The following is a 15,898-nucleotide window of genomic DNA, read 5'->3' on the forward strand; positions in this document are numbered from 1 at the left end:
GAAAACCCCTTTGCTTTACTCTTTTGCCAGACAAATGCCAGCCAGCATCCCTGTCTCTGGGGCCTTGGAGAGGCCTTCAGCACACCTGGCCTCACTGCCCTGTGGCTTCAACAAAGAGGCCGAGCATCTCCTATAAACCTTGAGGTCCACGGATGACGTAGCGGAATGATGGATTTCAGAAAAGGCAGGTGCTTCCCACTCTTTAAATTTTTTTTTTATTCTTTCCAAGTTTCCCATCAACAGCCCTGCAGTAAAAAATCAGGGGTTCAGAGACAAACATTTCATGAGTACAGACTGTAATGAGGAAAAGCAAGCCATTCCTTCTCTATCAGGACCCAGAGGTAAGCTGCTGTTTTGCTCTTAAAACGCAAAAAAAAAAAAAAAAAAAAAAGTGATAATGGTTGGCACAGGACTCTGGACTACAGGCCATTTCCATTTTGAACGCAGGACAGTCATGTGAGGAGTTACTCCAGGTTTCGGCCCCATAGCCAGCTAGGAGAACTGAGGTTCAAGGGGCAGAGGGTGAACTCCCCAGCGGAGACAGAACGGGGCAGGAAGCGGGCAGGAGGCGGGTGGCTGTCAGACAAAATCCTTCCATCGCAGAACAAGCAGAAACAGGCGCACCACGCTGCAATATAAAAGTCAGAAAGCCTTGCAACATAGATGCAACCCAGGGACTTCCCCCTTGCAGCCAGCAGCCAAGGCAGCCACTGTGTGGCTGTATTTAAGCCCAACTTGGTCCCTAACTTCTCTCCAAAGCCGGTCAAGTTGCCCCACCCGAAGCATCCAGATGACAGGCTCCTGCCTCCCCTCTTGCACAAAATCATTCCCGGATGTAGAGCCTGGCTTTTTCTCTTTCCGCATTAAAAACCACTAGCGTTTCGCAAATAAAGGCGATCACCATGTGAAAAATTATCTTTTAAAATGGAGTTTAATTTGCATATAAGGAACGAGAGATTTATGACAAGCAACATCGTCCAGTACTGCATCTGCCTAGTATCAGTCGTAATTTAGATTGTTTGTGACTGATCTTAAATTCTAAAGCTTGGAGAAGATGAAGTGCTCTGTTGCTGTATTATTGTCAGGAGTCTAAGACTTACCAGAGATTTATTAGTAATCTTATCACAAACATGTCTCAAGTTTTTGCTTTTAATATGTGCCAAGCTCCTCTGAGGAATTTTCCTCACTGCAATTATATTCCTCAATGCCTGCATTCTGAAGCTGAGTTGATTTCCTTCCCAAAATAAAGCGACCTATCATTACACCACAGCCGCTCTTGTACATTTTTCCTCTGCTACTTAATAATCAATGTATTCATCATTAAAATCTGAGCCCTGAAGCAATGGTTTTTAGCATATTCTAATGACTAGCGACTTGCAAATTACAATGACCTTTCATGTACATTCTGTAAGCACCTTGTTCTAATGTGTACTGTATTTATAGTTTGCCAATACAAACTAGCCAAAGATTGGATAATTACTGTAATCTATTAGCTCGATTGCTTTCCCTGCTCATTTATAGCATGTGCCACGCAGGCCATTTTCAAAAACTGGCCTATCTTTCATCTCCCGCAAGCTCAGAAAGTAAGGGATACTTCATCTTCACAATATACACACTTACTAATGTCTGAAGAGGAGCCCATCTCAGCTCAAGGAGGTTTCAAAAATAAAGAACCTTCTTTCCTATTAGTGTCATAATGCTATTTGTGACTGACAAAAAACACCGCTCCGAGAGTGTAAACTTTCGTTGAAGAATGTCAAGGCCAGTCCCATTTTCTGCCCATTACTCTGACCTCCAAATAGCATTTAATAAGATCTGCTTTGAAAGAAAAAGATAAAGGCACTTCCCTTAAACAAGAAACAATTTTTTTGTTATAAATAAATGTTTCAAGTGAAGCATGAAACTTTTTCTTTTCTTCTTTTTCGTTTTTTCTTTTCTTTCTTTTTTTTTTTTTTAAAAAACACACTGCTGTTACGACTCCAGAACCGATAAGGAAGCTATGTGTGGAAGTATGAGCTCGGGTCGCCTTCTGACCCTCTGTGACGGTCTATTTCAGGCAGTTATGGATAGATAACATTACAGACACTGGTAATTAAAACAACACTAATTTTGTCTCTGTGGCCACGCTTTGTTGTTAGAAGCCATCTATCATGGCCTTCACGCATCACACAATGAGAAGACATTTGTCTACGTACATTGTGCTTGGTCAACGGTTTTACCGATCTCCCCCCGTACCTGTACACCCAGGCACTTTTAAAGACGTACTGCCTTGATTTCTACTCTATTACTCTGATTAATAAAACATTTTGCATGCTTCATCAAAACACCCTGCAAGCTTTTCACCACATACATTCATGGGGGGAAAAGCAATGTTAATTTCTTACCCTTTTAGAAAGAAACTAACAACAACAACAACAAAAGAAATTCTCTTTTGGATTGGAACAGAGAAAGAAAAATTCAAATATGGAAATGTTTGTCTTTCCTGTAAAACAGAGTCCAGCCTAATGAAAAGCATAATATTAAAACACACACACAATGCCAAGCTTCTCCTTTAAGGCTACACGTATTTTTGACTATATGTATCGTTAGTTCTTTTCTGTGCATTCATTTGCTTGATTTATGGACACTCAATTTCACTTCACCTTTTATTACAAGATCTACAGTTACATTAAGAGTAATAGCAAGTCAAATGTTTTTATATTTGGGCAATTAAAAAAAAGAAAAGATCTATTCCATGGGCCCTTATAAGAAATTAGGGACAGCTGAAATGCAAGATGACTAGTTTAGTTCTGTTGTGATCAACTAAAAAGAAACTGTAATGGTGCATTTCAAGGGATCTTTAACAAGTGACACAAACAAGAGAAGAAGCAGACAGGACCATTTAACTTCAAACCCCACCGAAGAGAGCCAAATTGTAAGCTTCCTACAGCAAGCCTGGCTGGCGGCTATGTGGCAGTCTTCATTTCTCAGCGGAAAAGCCACTCCCTTGAGACTCTCCAGGCACCCCCCCAACCACATTTTTTATCAAGTGTCTAAAAGGTAGGAGCTGTTAGAATTCTTTTCTCTATTCACAGATGATCACAGCCCTTTTTTCCCCTTTAGCTCGCAGACGCACATGTAGTTTCAAATATTAGCTAGAACTCCAGCCCTCACCAGCCCCTAATTGCTCTCTCAGGGAAGGTATCATAAACGCAGGTATGGCTGACACAGATGTAGCTTCAACTTTATGCAGGCAGGAATGCTACATCAAAGCTATTTGCAAAGTGACATAACTAGTTATTTAAAAGAACATTTTTATTATATTCCTTGGAATTTGCATTCTTCTAGAAACCAAGTGTATTTTTTAACACGGCCGCAGACATGTTGGGGCAATTGACCATTCATGATGTCTGCAAAGGAAAGGCATCTAAATATTTTTCAAGCCACTTTAATAAATTTGAGTGCGTCTGTCTCTACACGTAACCTGATTATTTAAATAAGTTAATATTATCACGTCTCTTTTGCCAGCTGCTGTAAGCAGTTGGCCGCTGTCATTAAGCAAAAAGGCCAAGACAATGTGAGTTTATCTGGTCCTACCTGCATTTCTTACTCGTCGTTGGACTGAAACAAATGGGAAAGAAAAACTTACTGACTTTTGGCGAACTACAAAGGTTAACTCTATTCATCATGGAGAAACTGATACTAAGTGCTTTCTGTCTGTCCATATATTTTAAAGATTTAGAAGGAAACTGGTAGTGTTCTTAGGAGACAGAAGACAGAGTATTCATCTTTGCCATATGCAGAGTGTCTCTTGCAGTTTTCTCTTTACCTCACTGGCACTGCTGAAATCCTTCTTAGACTATAGTTTTGGAAACAAGGTTATTTTTCAATGAGTTAAAAAGCCAAAGCTTTTCTTTCTTGGGACCTTTAACTCTTTTAAGGTAAGTGGCAGGGTTTGAAGCTGCCGTTAACCGTTTGAGGAGAAGGAGCTCAATAGTTTGCAATGATAGGAAGGGAATTCTCATCACCCAGGTTGCAATAAAACGTGCCTCTCCAGATACCAGTAAAGCCCACTCTGGAGATTTCCAGAGACTGTTGGAAGGCAGTGGAAGGTAAACCCAGAGCAAACACAAGATAAAAACAACCAGGTGGCCTGGTTCTTAAATCTTAAAGCAACAGTTCCAAAGTTGAGAGCCCGCATTGCAATCTATTGCACAGCCTGACAGGAGAAGGGACGAGGAAGTTCAGAACCTGGCAACTGGAGTGTTTCCCAGCTCCGGGTCCCACCGCGCACCGCACCGAACAAGAAATGTTTCTCACTTTCTATAACTCATTTGCATGAATTTACTTTTTTGCCTTAAGAGGTTGTTGTAATGTGTGTTAAAACACACAGTGCAATTTTATCTCCATAATATCACAAAAGAAATATTATGTTAGTATAAAGTTAAAAAAAAAATGCTGCGAGATCCTGCAGCACGGCGAGCGGCAAAGCGTTGCTCAAAAGCGCCACCCAAAGGCGGGAGGGGTGTAACGGCATTCAGGGAGGGATCGTTTTTGTTAATTTCAGCAATCCGAATGTAAAAAATGACAGCGCCACGCAAGTTGACGGAGGCTTTTGATTGAATTGACTGATTGCCTCAGCTGCACCTGCGGAAAATTGATGACAATGCTGTCTAAACCATTCATTAGGATTTGAAACTTCACGCAGATGAATGCTGGATTCATAAATTTGCTAGACATGTGTTGTAGATAATATGACAAAGCACTGTTTTCAAATGAACATTTCTTTGACCTAATTTTATCAAAATCATGCAAAGGAATGAAAGAACATTTGTACCCGAACTCTTTGGAACAGCTGCAACTGAGGTCTCTCTCTCCATCTCTCCCTCTCTCTTTCTCTCTCTCTCTCTTTACCTTTTTTGTCTTTCAAATAAATTTAAATGAACTATATTGTTTGAAATATATCTTCTAGTTTATTTAAATTATTTTTAGAATGGCAAAACATTTATTTTTACTTATCATGAACAATGTTACTCTCTGCCAGATGAAGGAAAATTATTTTGAGGTTTTTTTTCAAGCTCCAAATTTGCTAAATTGAACACAAGTGGTAAGTAGATTTTTCAAATAATATTAATAACGCGATCTCCACAGACATGTTGGGGGGAACCGTTTCAGCTCCAACTGGACATGCATTCTGTGAGAATTGGACTTCTTGCAGGTTTTGAGGGGAAAAGAAATCCCTGTAAAATATTGACGCTTTTGGTCAAAAATGGCGAAACAAGGAAAAAATGACATCTGTTTACATTGTATATAAGATTTCTGACTTGCTCTTGATTTTAATGTATCAAAACACTATCAATATTGAATGAAGCTTTCTCTGTGTGTCCAAGAAAGGAAAACAAGATGTCTGAGAAGGGGAAGGGAGCACTGTTTTCATACCTGGCTTGGCTTAGCTGCACGAGAGAAGAAAAGGCCGTGGCTGAATCCATCTCCAGGAGCAGCTGTCCCCCTGCACCGTTTGAATTGCGAGGAAAGAGTTACAGTTTTAGAAAAGAATACCTGGTATTTAAGAATTCGAATTTCTCACTGTAGAACTAGATCTCACTTCTACAACAAGGACCCTCTGCTTAGTACTTGGACTCCCCCCCAAAAAAACAAAATGAATATTTATTAACGTAAGAAGAACCTGGCTCAGGTCGGTCCATGCATCCCAACCTGCCAAAACGCTTCCAAATCTCTTCCCTGGCATTTAAAAGAAATCTATTTTTATACATTCTCATGAATTTGGGCTTTACTACCAGTAAGGTAATTTCTGATTAGGCATCTTGGGTTTTTCTCTCTTTTTTTTTTCTTTTTTCCTAAAGAATCCCTGCAAATACACCCAAGGTGCTTGCGTTAACCCCACACCTGGATGGAGGGGAACTGCAGGTGTGAACAGCAAGGCTAATAGACTTGAGTTTTGCCACACATTTACTTTTTTTTTTTTACCATTCTAGCAGTTACTTTGAACTGGAAAACATTATTCCAACAATCCAAACAAGGCTCTTTAAGGCTGCTATGACCAAGCTGCTACAGATACAAAATTATGAAGTAGATATATGAAACCCCCTAAATACAGAACAATCTGAGTCGGCTTCTAATTGCTATGTTTCAATTTCTAATGGGGAAAATGTGTAAAACAAATAACTGGGCATTGGGAGCTCTGAGCAGTAAAAGCAGAACTTTCTTGTATTTCAGTAAATCATATAACTCTACAGATGGGTTTGGAAAGCCTGAAGCTCCAGCCACCTTTTAGACTATTTGGATCCAGCGTTTGCTTCGAATTCCAGGCAATACGCTTAAAACAAGTTACCTATTTGTCTTGGATGGCCTTTGCAATGAGAACCCTAGGCCTGCAAGACCTCTGAGATTCGTTGACCTCACCAGCCCACCCACAAAGAAAGATACGTGGATACTCCCTGTATTGCCCAGTCCTGGCTACAATGGCAGGGAGGAGCAGGGAAACAGCCTCCCCGTCAAAGATGTTACAAGCTGGTCAATGTACACTGGGGTAGGACATACGGAGAGTCAAATATACATCAATTTCTGGCAACACACGGCAAGAAAACACAGATGCCCAGAGGGACATCAACTCAAGGTTAATTCTTAGCTCTTACAGAATGGGGGGACTTGGGCTTAGTTAAGCAGCAAAAGCTTTAGGGGAGGAGGTAGCAGAGAATGTGTAGGGCAGAGATGTGTATATATGTGAGCCTCCAAGCACGCACTAACTGTGCCTGGTTCTTCCTCCCTTGGTTACTACCTTTCCTGCTCTTCTGGTAGGGTTCAGCCAGGCACAGACAAGAGTGGGCGAAAGAGCACCCAGCCTTGCTGTGCTCACGCACCCATATGTCCTGCCTGGCCTGGGCAGTCACCTGAGTTTGTAGCCCTTGGAGATGCACCTGTCACCTTCTATTCTGACACCTTTATAGGAACAAGCTGTTAGTCTCAACAATGAGAAAAAAAATAAAATGCCCTTCCTCAGAGCTTCAGCTAAGAATCATTTCATTCATCCTAGGCATTCTGGCAATTTCCTTTTTCCAGTTCCTTGTTCTCAGAAACGCTGCATTGTAGGCATATTTAAGGAATCTACCCTTCTCCCACCCTAACCTCCTAGGCCAGAGGGGCTTTTTGTTCCCTTATCCTGTGTATACCCTCAAAACTCACTCAAAATCTTCTTCTTGTGTGGTCAGAATGGGGATCCTTTTGAGCTTTTTATGAGACAAGCTCTGTCCTCACTGGGGTCTCAAATGCTAAACTAATCTTTATTTCTCTTTAGACACAATGAACAGAAACCAGAGCTTTTGAATACAGATTTCCAGTAAAACTAAACCCAGCTTGGGTCATATGCACCTTTCCAGTGACCACCATCTCAGCAACAACCTGCCAGCTGTTGATCAGAAGTTCAGCTTCCGGGAACTTCAGCCCCCTTCTCAAAGGAGCAAGGTCCTAGCACCAACAGCACCTGCAGCGGAGTCTAAGTATGGCTGCTTCATGGAGAAGGCAGGTAAAGAGGGGTGTGCACACAGTCTCAGGGTGGCAACTTTTATTGATAACGTAGGCATTGTGGCCTTCTGACAGGTACTGCTGCCCACTGACAGGTATGTGACAGTACCTCCAGCTCAGGTCAGGGTTAGGTCTCAGAGACCCTTAAGAAAATGGTGTTCCAGGCCAGGCGTGGTGGCTCACTCCTGTAATCCCAGCACTTTGGGAGGCTGAGGGGGCAGATTACTTGAGGTCAGGAGTTCAAGACCAGCCTGGCCGACATAGCAAAACCCCGTCTCTACTAAAAATACAAAAATTAGCCCAGCATGGTGGCAGGTGCCTGTAGTCCCAACTACTCATGTGGCTGAGGCAGGAGAATCATTTGAACCCAGGAGGTGGAGGTTGCAGTGAGCCAAGATCATGCCACTGCACTCCAGCCTGGGTGACAGAGTTAGACTCCATCACAAAAAACAAAAAGTGGTGTTCCAATCAAACAATCGATAATTAACACTGTGTTCCAGGGTCAGATCTGGCAGTTGTGTTGGACAGACAACACAGGTAGAGGAGAGAGAAAAGAAAGGAAGAGGTTCAGGCCAGGCATGGTGCCTCATGCCTGTAATCCCAGTGCTTTGGGAGGCCGAGGTGGGAGGATGGCTTGAGGCCAAGAGTTTGAGACCAGCCTGGGCAATATAGTGAGAATCTGTCTCTCCAAAAAATGAAAATAGCACAGCAAGGTGACGCACACCTGTAGTCCCAGCTACTTGAGAGGCTGAGGCAGGAGGATTGCTTGAGCCCAGGAGGTTGAGGCTGCAGTGAGATTGATCACGTGCCACTGTACTCCAACCTGGATGACAGAGGGAGACCCTGTTGAAAGAAAGAAAAAAGGAGAGGGAGTGGGAGAGAGGAGAGAAAGAGAGAGAGAGGGAGGAAAGAAAAGGAAAGGAAGGGAAGGGAAGGGAAGGGAGAAAGAAGAAAGAAGAAGAGAAAGAGAAAGAGAGGAAAGAAGGAAGGAAGAAAAGAAAGAAAGAGGGAGGGAGGGAAGGGAGAGAGGGAGGGAAGGAGGGAAGGAAGGTGGAGAAGGAAGGAGGGCACGGTGGCTCATGCCTGAAATTCCAGCACTTTGGGAGGCCAAGGCGGGCAGATCACGAGGTCAAGAGACCAAGACCATCCTGGCCAACATTCTGAAACCCCGTCTCTACTAAAAATACAAAAAATCAGCTGGGCATCGTGGTGCGTGCCTGTAGTCCCAGCTACTTGGGAGGTTGAATCGCTTGAGCCCAGGAGGTTGAGGCTGCAGAAGACTCGTTTGAACCCAGGAGGCGGAGGTTACAGTGAGCCACGATTGCGCCACTGCACTCCAGACTGGCGACAGAGCGAGGCTCTGTCTCAAAGAGAGAGACAGAGAAGAAATGAAAAGTAAAACAAGAAAAGGAAAGAAAGAGTTTCAACAGGCAGAGTATCCTTAAAAAACTCACCCAGCCCCTCCTTCATTTAGATAAGAAAATGGCTGAGATGTGGCAGAGTCAAAGTTCCGATGCAGGCCCATGGGCCCTCTTGGTTCACCTCCTCCAGCCCAGGCTTCTAAAACTACCTCCCATACCTGCTGTATTGCAGCAACCATGCTAATTTAGCAACTTCCCATCCCAGATGCATAGAGAAGATGGAATCAATTCACCATGAATCTATCCATCCAGGCATTTAGACACAAAGATGAAAATAACACAGGCCCTGTCCTCAAGAAACTCCTAGTCCAACAGGAGAAGGGGGAGAGTGTCAGTAAACAGGGCCGTTGAGCTTTGTCCCAGCAGTGGGGACAGGCTTGCATGGAACCACCCTCACTCCTGCAGCAACTTCCCTCGTGCCAGACAAGAAGAGGGTGAAAGGAGACCCCCACCTTAGCTTTCTTGGCCTGGGGCTCCATCCTGCTGTGCCTAGCAAGAACACAACACACAGACACACACCAATAGATACACGTATCTTACCACTACTGGGGGAGAAAGAAAGGAAAAAATAAATCACTGGGAACCGCAGCAGGGTGAGAGCCCAGACCTCAGCAAGTCCCAATTTCAGAGATGACAGCATCTTTAAATGCCGCAGGAATGCGCTCCTAGCTGAGGCAGGTGTGTGGATTCAGTGCTCGACCCCAGCTGTTGCAGAGCGCGAGGAAGCTGCGCAGTAAACCCCTTACACATCAACCTCTAAGGACCGGTTTTTCTGCACCTGGTGGTCCTTCCAGACGTCTAGGAGGATCGTGTTCTCAGGAGAGGGTTCTTCAGCATACATGCCCCAGCGGGTCACGTGCAAGATTCCACCTTCGAGCAACATAGCTGACACTCTGCAGCACAGCTGTCACTTGTAACAAACCTCAGTGGGTCACACAGTGAGGGGAGGCAAGGCTGCATAAGGCAGTGGCTGAACTATCCCAGAAAACAAGGATCACAGGCCCCCAGTGACACCAATGTTGCAGAAACACCTGGAGTGGCAAGTCAGATGTCCACCAGGGCCAGGCAGATAACAAGGAGTAGCGGTCTGCAGAGGCCTCGGGAGGGTTGGCACCATCCAAAGAAATCAATTGTTCTGCACAGTGGTAAGGACCCAGTGTTCCCAGCACTTCCAAACATTTGAATGAAGCCAGAATTCCAGATAATTATGTGAAATCTCCAATTACTAAATATTGGCAACAAATTCATATTTCTTTCAAATAATCTGTGAATCAAGCAAAATACATCTGTGGGTAGATTGGGCCCCCCAGATATTCGTTGTGTGACCGACCCTAGTGAAAGCCCTCCCTCCAAGGACCCTGGACACTCACACAAACCATTTAATTCCTCTCCTTCCTCCCAAGCCAAGCATCACACCATTCAACAGATAGGACTAGCAAGCTCAGGCCAAGGTCACAGTGTCCCGAGCAGGGTGGGCGAGGGGACCTTTTGCATGATGTTTTCCCTTGGGCTGTGGGACCAGGTCATCTGGCCAGAGAGCAAAGGCTTTCCTAGTAGAAGTGACCCTCTGAGCTTGTGACATCGAGGGCCCTGCCTCTGGGCAGATCCCCCAAGCATCCGTGCAGGGCTGCCCGAGAAGCTGAACCAGCTCTGACACAGCCAGTGGGATGTTCCACAGCCTCCCAGGGCAGAAGGGCTTGTGGGAGATTCGCTTAAAAGTGACTGATTTCCGCTCTCTGGTTCTCTGTGGAAGGTGGAAGAATTACCCCCTGGTCATTAGGGAATCACCCTTTCACAGCAGCAGAGCGTGTGTGACCTGGGTAATTTAAATTTTAGTTTTGTCAACATGTGCTTTCATCAGATCGTTCTTTTTATATATTTCATACATATTATATATTTATAAATAGATACTAAATAGACATAGATATAGATATATTTAGGTATGTGCATTTATTTTTATATTATATTTTTTATCTCATAGTTCCTCGCTAATGCATGTAGACTGAGTCCAATACGATAGTTAAAATGTCACATTCCTCCAGATGGATTTCCAGATATTGAAATGTGATCACTGAGGCTCAGTGGGAATCCCTTTGCTCTCAAATTCCCCAATTCAATGCCTTCTGATTTCAACAGAAAAGCAAGAGGCTCCAGGCACCCCATTCAGGGGCTGCCACCAAAGCACCGGCAAATCCTTCGTGAAAGGGGAGACATTGACACATATTTTTTTATTCTCTGGTAGGTATCTGTTTGCGTGCACATCCGTTAGTGTTTGCATCTCGTGTATTCGAAAATCCTGTTTAAGAATGCAGAGGTCCATATAGTGTCATTAAAACAAATGAGTATAACCCTTTGGTCATCTAGGTGAAAGCATTTTGTTGGTTTTTTTTTTTTCAAATTGCTATTGCTATATATAAATGTAACGTATAGCAATAACCGTAGAAAGATACTGTGCCCTTGTGTATGGATAATTAAAATAGGAACATCTCTGGACTAAATTAAAATGTGTAAAAACCAAATCCTTATAGCATCCATGAAATTACAGAAGCTACAAGTGAATCACTAGCCCAGGGACGAAGCATTTCTTTCATTACTTCATGAACCTCTTCCGTGATCACAGTTTTACATTTTCACAAATCTACATGGTTCTTTTTATGTCACTAAATATCTCAGCTCACTTTTACTGCCCTCCTTATAGATATGCGAATTGGTAACAGCATGCAAACAGCCTCCAATCATTTAAGAGAAACCAACACTTTCAGTGCTTTTGATGACACTTATTACTACAAATTATGAACTAAAAAACTGAGCAGGATATAAGGAGATAAATTACATCTTTAGAACATAAAGGGGGGAAAATGCATATTTTTCAGTATCAGAAAATCAAAACCCATGAGTCCTAATCTATGAATTAAGAAGACCTGAATACCTGAGAACGTGTACACAGATTTTTGCCCTAACCCATGACCTGCTCAACTGTGTAACTCCCCTCGACAGAAAGATCCTGATTTGCCCTTTTCTCCTCTGTACTTTGAATATAAGAGGTGTTATTACCCATAACTTTTTATTTAAAGGAATTGTGCAGCTGGGAAAATGAATGAATTTAATTATCAATGCAGTGTGAAAAAAATCATTAGAGCAAGGGCCTGGAACGCCACATATTAAAAATAAACAAAGGCTATTAAAAAACAGTCCCAAAAAGGAACGTCAGTTTTTCTTCAATTCTTAAAATGTAAATACCAAAAAGAAAACCATATGTAAACATCTATAGTTACAGAAGAAATTACTCTTTAAGAAAATGTTAAATGACTGACTGGATCATTTAACTTTAAATCTATACTTTATGTGGCAGTATAGGAAGGTCATTTGATTGCCATGCATAGAAAAATGAGAATTCTAATATGTTCTCAAAGTTTCACCTTCATAAGACAAAATTTTCATTATGAAATTGTATTTAATGGTGAGCACATAGAACTTCTTCCTCAATTGCATGAGATGACACTTCTGTCAGAGGCGTGTGAACCAGAGCGACTCCATCTTGAATGGAGGCTGAGTAAAATGAGGCTGAGACCCACTGGGCTGCATTCCCAGGCTGTTAAGGCATTCTAAGCCACAGGATGAGATAGGAGGTCGACACAAGACACGGGTCATAAAGACCTTGCTGATAAAAACAGGTTGCAGTAAAGAAGCCTGCTAAAACCCACCAAAACCAAGATGGCCACGACAGTCAGGAAGTTACCCTCTATGGTCTAAAAAGGGAATATATGAATAATCCCCACCTTGTTTAGCATATCATCAAGAAATAACCATAAAAATGGGCAACCAGTAGTGCTTGGGGATGCTCTGTCTATGGAGTAGCCATTCTTTTATTCCTTTACTTTCTTAATAAACTTGCTTTCACTTTACTCGACGGACTGGCCCTGAATTCTTTCTTGCGCAAGATCCAAGAACCCTCTCTTGGACCACTTTTCTGTAACATCTCTCTGGTGACCGCAGAAGGGACTACAGTGAGGAAACCCCCAACACAAAGGTTAACTTTGGGTAAGTGTTGGGATCCTGTAGCACTTCCATAACCAAAGGAAGCTTGTCTTTACCTTTCTGAAAGACAGTAGAATTCTATCTTTTAACTAAATTTTTAAAAACAACTCTAGAATAATATTCCCTCCATGACTGGAGAGTGAAAGTGCTGATTTAGCTGAGTATTAGGGAAAAATACTAAGCACAGGTGCCCAAGAAAGGCCTTTCTAGTGGGCAAAGACTATGGAGAAACGTGTTCTAGGCATACAGGGATGCTGAACTGCTTATTTGAGGTTCAGAATTTTCTGCTTGGGACCAAATTTGACCTGTAGCTTCAGACTTCCCATGGGGTATTTACAGCAGGGCCACTTACAAATTGGAATCTGGGGGAGTCCAGGAAAGATGAATGGAGGCTCAGTTCTTTCCATCTGAAAGTGAATGGGGCATCTGAAATTGAATGGGGCCCTGGATCCTGTAAACATAAGAGATCTTAGCCTCTGATAGCCAAGTTTGGAAAATTAAGGAAAGCAATAGGCTTTCTCCCCTGCCCAATGCACACACAAAATAATAATAATAATAACGCAATGTTGCTTACACTTTCAAGAGGTTTATGGACCACCTCAAAGCTCATGCATGCACCCTTTCCCCCAGCCCCAAGAGAAGAGACAGGATGACAGATCCACCCAGAACAGAGTGTGGCCCGATGGTGGTCTATCTCTAGCTAAACAGAGCAGGAGCAAATCTCACAGGAGCAAACTAAGGGAAGACAAAATAATTCCACCTGGGAGGAGAGGAGCAGGGGGTCTTTTCTCCCATCAGCTCAAGGAAGGCTACTTTCTGACCTTAGCCACAAGAGTTAGACACTGAAGAGAGGAAGAGCAGTGCCACAGAAACGAGACGCCTTCTGGACAGTGAGTCCGGTCTCCAGCAAGAGGGAGGAGAGCCCAGGAGTTGCCACATGTCCTCAGCTATAGCCTCTCCCTCTGGTGGACCAGAGCCACATGTTGGTGCTAGAAGAGAGAGGTGCAGGCTGAAACCCACATCAAACAATTGTCACTAACCAATATCACGCAGTTGTTTTTACTTTCATCAAAAGCTTTGGTGTATGTGTGGTTCTTGATTTACTTATTTCCACGTCTCTCCTCTCCCCTGGGTTTCCCAGTGCCTCTCTGGAAGGTCAGTTTCTAAGACAGAGTCCAGCTGGTTCTTCCCAACCTCTCTGGGCCTGGATCCCTGCCTGGATCTGCCTTCAGGGATCACCATCAGAATGGCACACACCACCTGCAAGTCACCTCTCTGAGCCTTAGTGGCCCCATCTCTAAAACCAGAACATTGAACAAAAGCATCTGAAGGTGAATGGGGCCCTGGCTCCTGTAAATACATGAGAGCTTAGCCTCTGATGGCCAAGAGCCTTTTGGAAATTCAACGAAAGTGATGGACTTTCTCCCCACCACAAAAAGATAATAAAATAATGCAATGTTGCTTACAATGTCAATTTCATGGGCCACCCCAAAGCTTATGCACACACTCCAAGCTAAGAGCCCCTGACTTGGCTCAAAACAACCATCCTCACCACCATAAGTTTCAATATGAAGGAAACTGATCCCCAGAGAAGAGGATAGAGTGTCCCAAAGCCACACAGAAGGAAAATGACCAAACTAGAAAGATAACCCATTTCCTACCTCCCAGGCAACATCGTTCTCCTGGGCTCTTCTGCCCTCTGCACTCCTTCATTCTCATCAATGCCTTTCTGATTACCCCAGGTGTTGCCACCTTTTTGGCTCCCCAGATAGGAATTTGATATCTGGGCCCCACAGGTCACCCCCACTCCAGAGTTCACCTCCCAGCAATGGCAGGGACTTGGGGAAGGAATGACAAAGGTGGAACATGGGAGCCAGAAGGGGGACTGTGGCCAAAATGCCACAGCCAACAGGTAAGCACTGGATGACCCTGGCTGAGAAAGGAGACAATGGAGACAGAAAGGGGCCACCTGTCCCTTCCACGCAGAATAGGTGGCCCTAAGCTGTTGTTTCAAAAAGCACATTTGCTGTCTTCAAAAAAATATATATGTGGAGGAGGAGGAGGAGGAAGAGGAAAAAAAAAAAAAAAGATGCTCAGGCTAGATAAATTCAGAATGATTTGAATACATTACTGTAGTTAAGTTTAGTACATAAAGTACTGAGGATGGCTCTGCCGTGCATTTCAATGAAGCCCAAAATAATGAGGCACTAGCTGGGCTGTTGCAGCTTCGTCAGAGCGATTCTGCCCTAATAAGTGGGAAGGAGGTGGCTACGGCTCCCTGCCTATGAATTGTCCTCATGGGATTTGGCCCAGCCTCTGAGGGGAAGACAAATGGAAGATGAGAGAAGCTGGGCAGTGGGATGAGAGACTGAACACCTGGAGAGAAGGATGAGCCCACGTGGAGCATTTCCAGGCTTGAACCAGCCAAGGAGTCCTTCAAGGTGCAACCAAAATCTGTCCCCTTAGACCTTCCAGGTCTTCCCAAGGGAGGCTGTGGAGGGACGTGGAGTCCAAATACCAGGAGGGCAGCCTCCAACCTGCTTCGCCCAGCTCTCTTGTCTCCACCTCCTCAGACCCTACACTCCCACCCAGAGAAAATTGAAAGACATAACTTAGAAACCAAGAGGCCCAGAGGACACCAGTGATTCCCTCCAGGATCCATCACAGGGAGGAGGTGAAGGAGAGGAGGAAGGGAAGAGTGAGAAGAGGAGGAAATGAGGGAGGGCGAAAGAGCAAGGGAAGAGAAGAAGGAAGAAAGAGACAAAACAAAGTCCCCCATCTGTAGCTGCCTCAGCCCCTGAATGGAGAGAGATGCTGTGTGTGGCTTTCTCCAGCATTTCTGGGGCCTGAAATGGCTAAATCTGCAAGAGTTAGAGGAGGAGAGACTGACTCCATAACCACTACATGAGTCATGTGTT

At 43.8% G+C, this 15,898-nt stretch overlaps 1 long non-coding RNA gene across 2 annotated transcripts; it reads left to right on the plus strand.

The window, feature by feature from the left end:
* Positions 1 to 224: 224 nt before the first annotated feature.
* On the plus strand, positions 225 to 13,995 carry LOC131380818 (uncharacterized). Of its 2 annotated transcripts, none has more exons than XR_009209059.1 (4): positions 225 to 341; positions 2,834 to 3,039; positions 7,295 to 7,522; positions 13,807 to 13,995. It is a non-coding gene; the product is annotated as an uncharacterized LOC131380818 (long non-coding RNA). The 2 variants fall into 2 exon arrangements; XR_009209058.1 differs by lacking the exon at positions 13,807 to 13,995 and adding an exon at positions 11,079 to 11,288.
* The last annotated feature ends 1,903 nt before the right edge of the window (positions 13,996 to 15,898 follow it).

This window comes from Hylobates moloch, unplaced genomic scaffold (genome assembly GCF_009828535.3).
Source record: "Hylobates moloch isolate HMO894 unplaced genomic scaffold, HMol_V3 SCAFFOLD_12, whole genome shotgun sequence".
Taxonomy (NCBI): Eukaryota; Metazoa; Chordata; class Mammalia; order Primates; family Hylobatidae; genus Hylobates; species Hylobates moloch.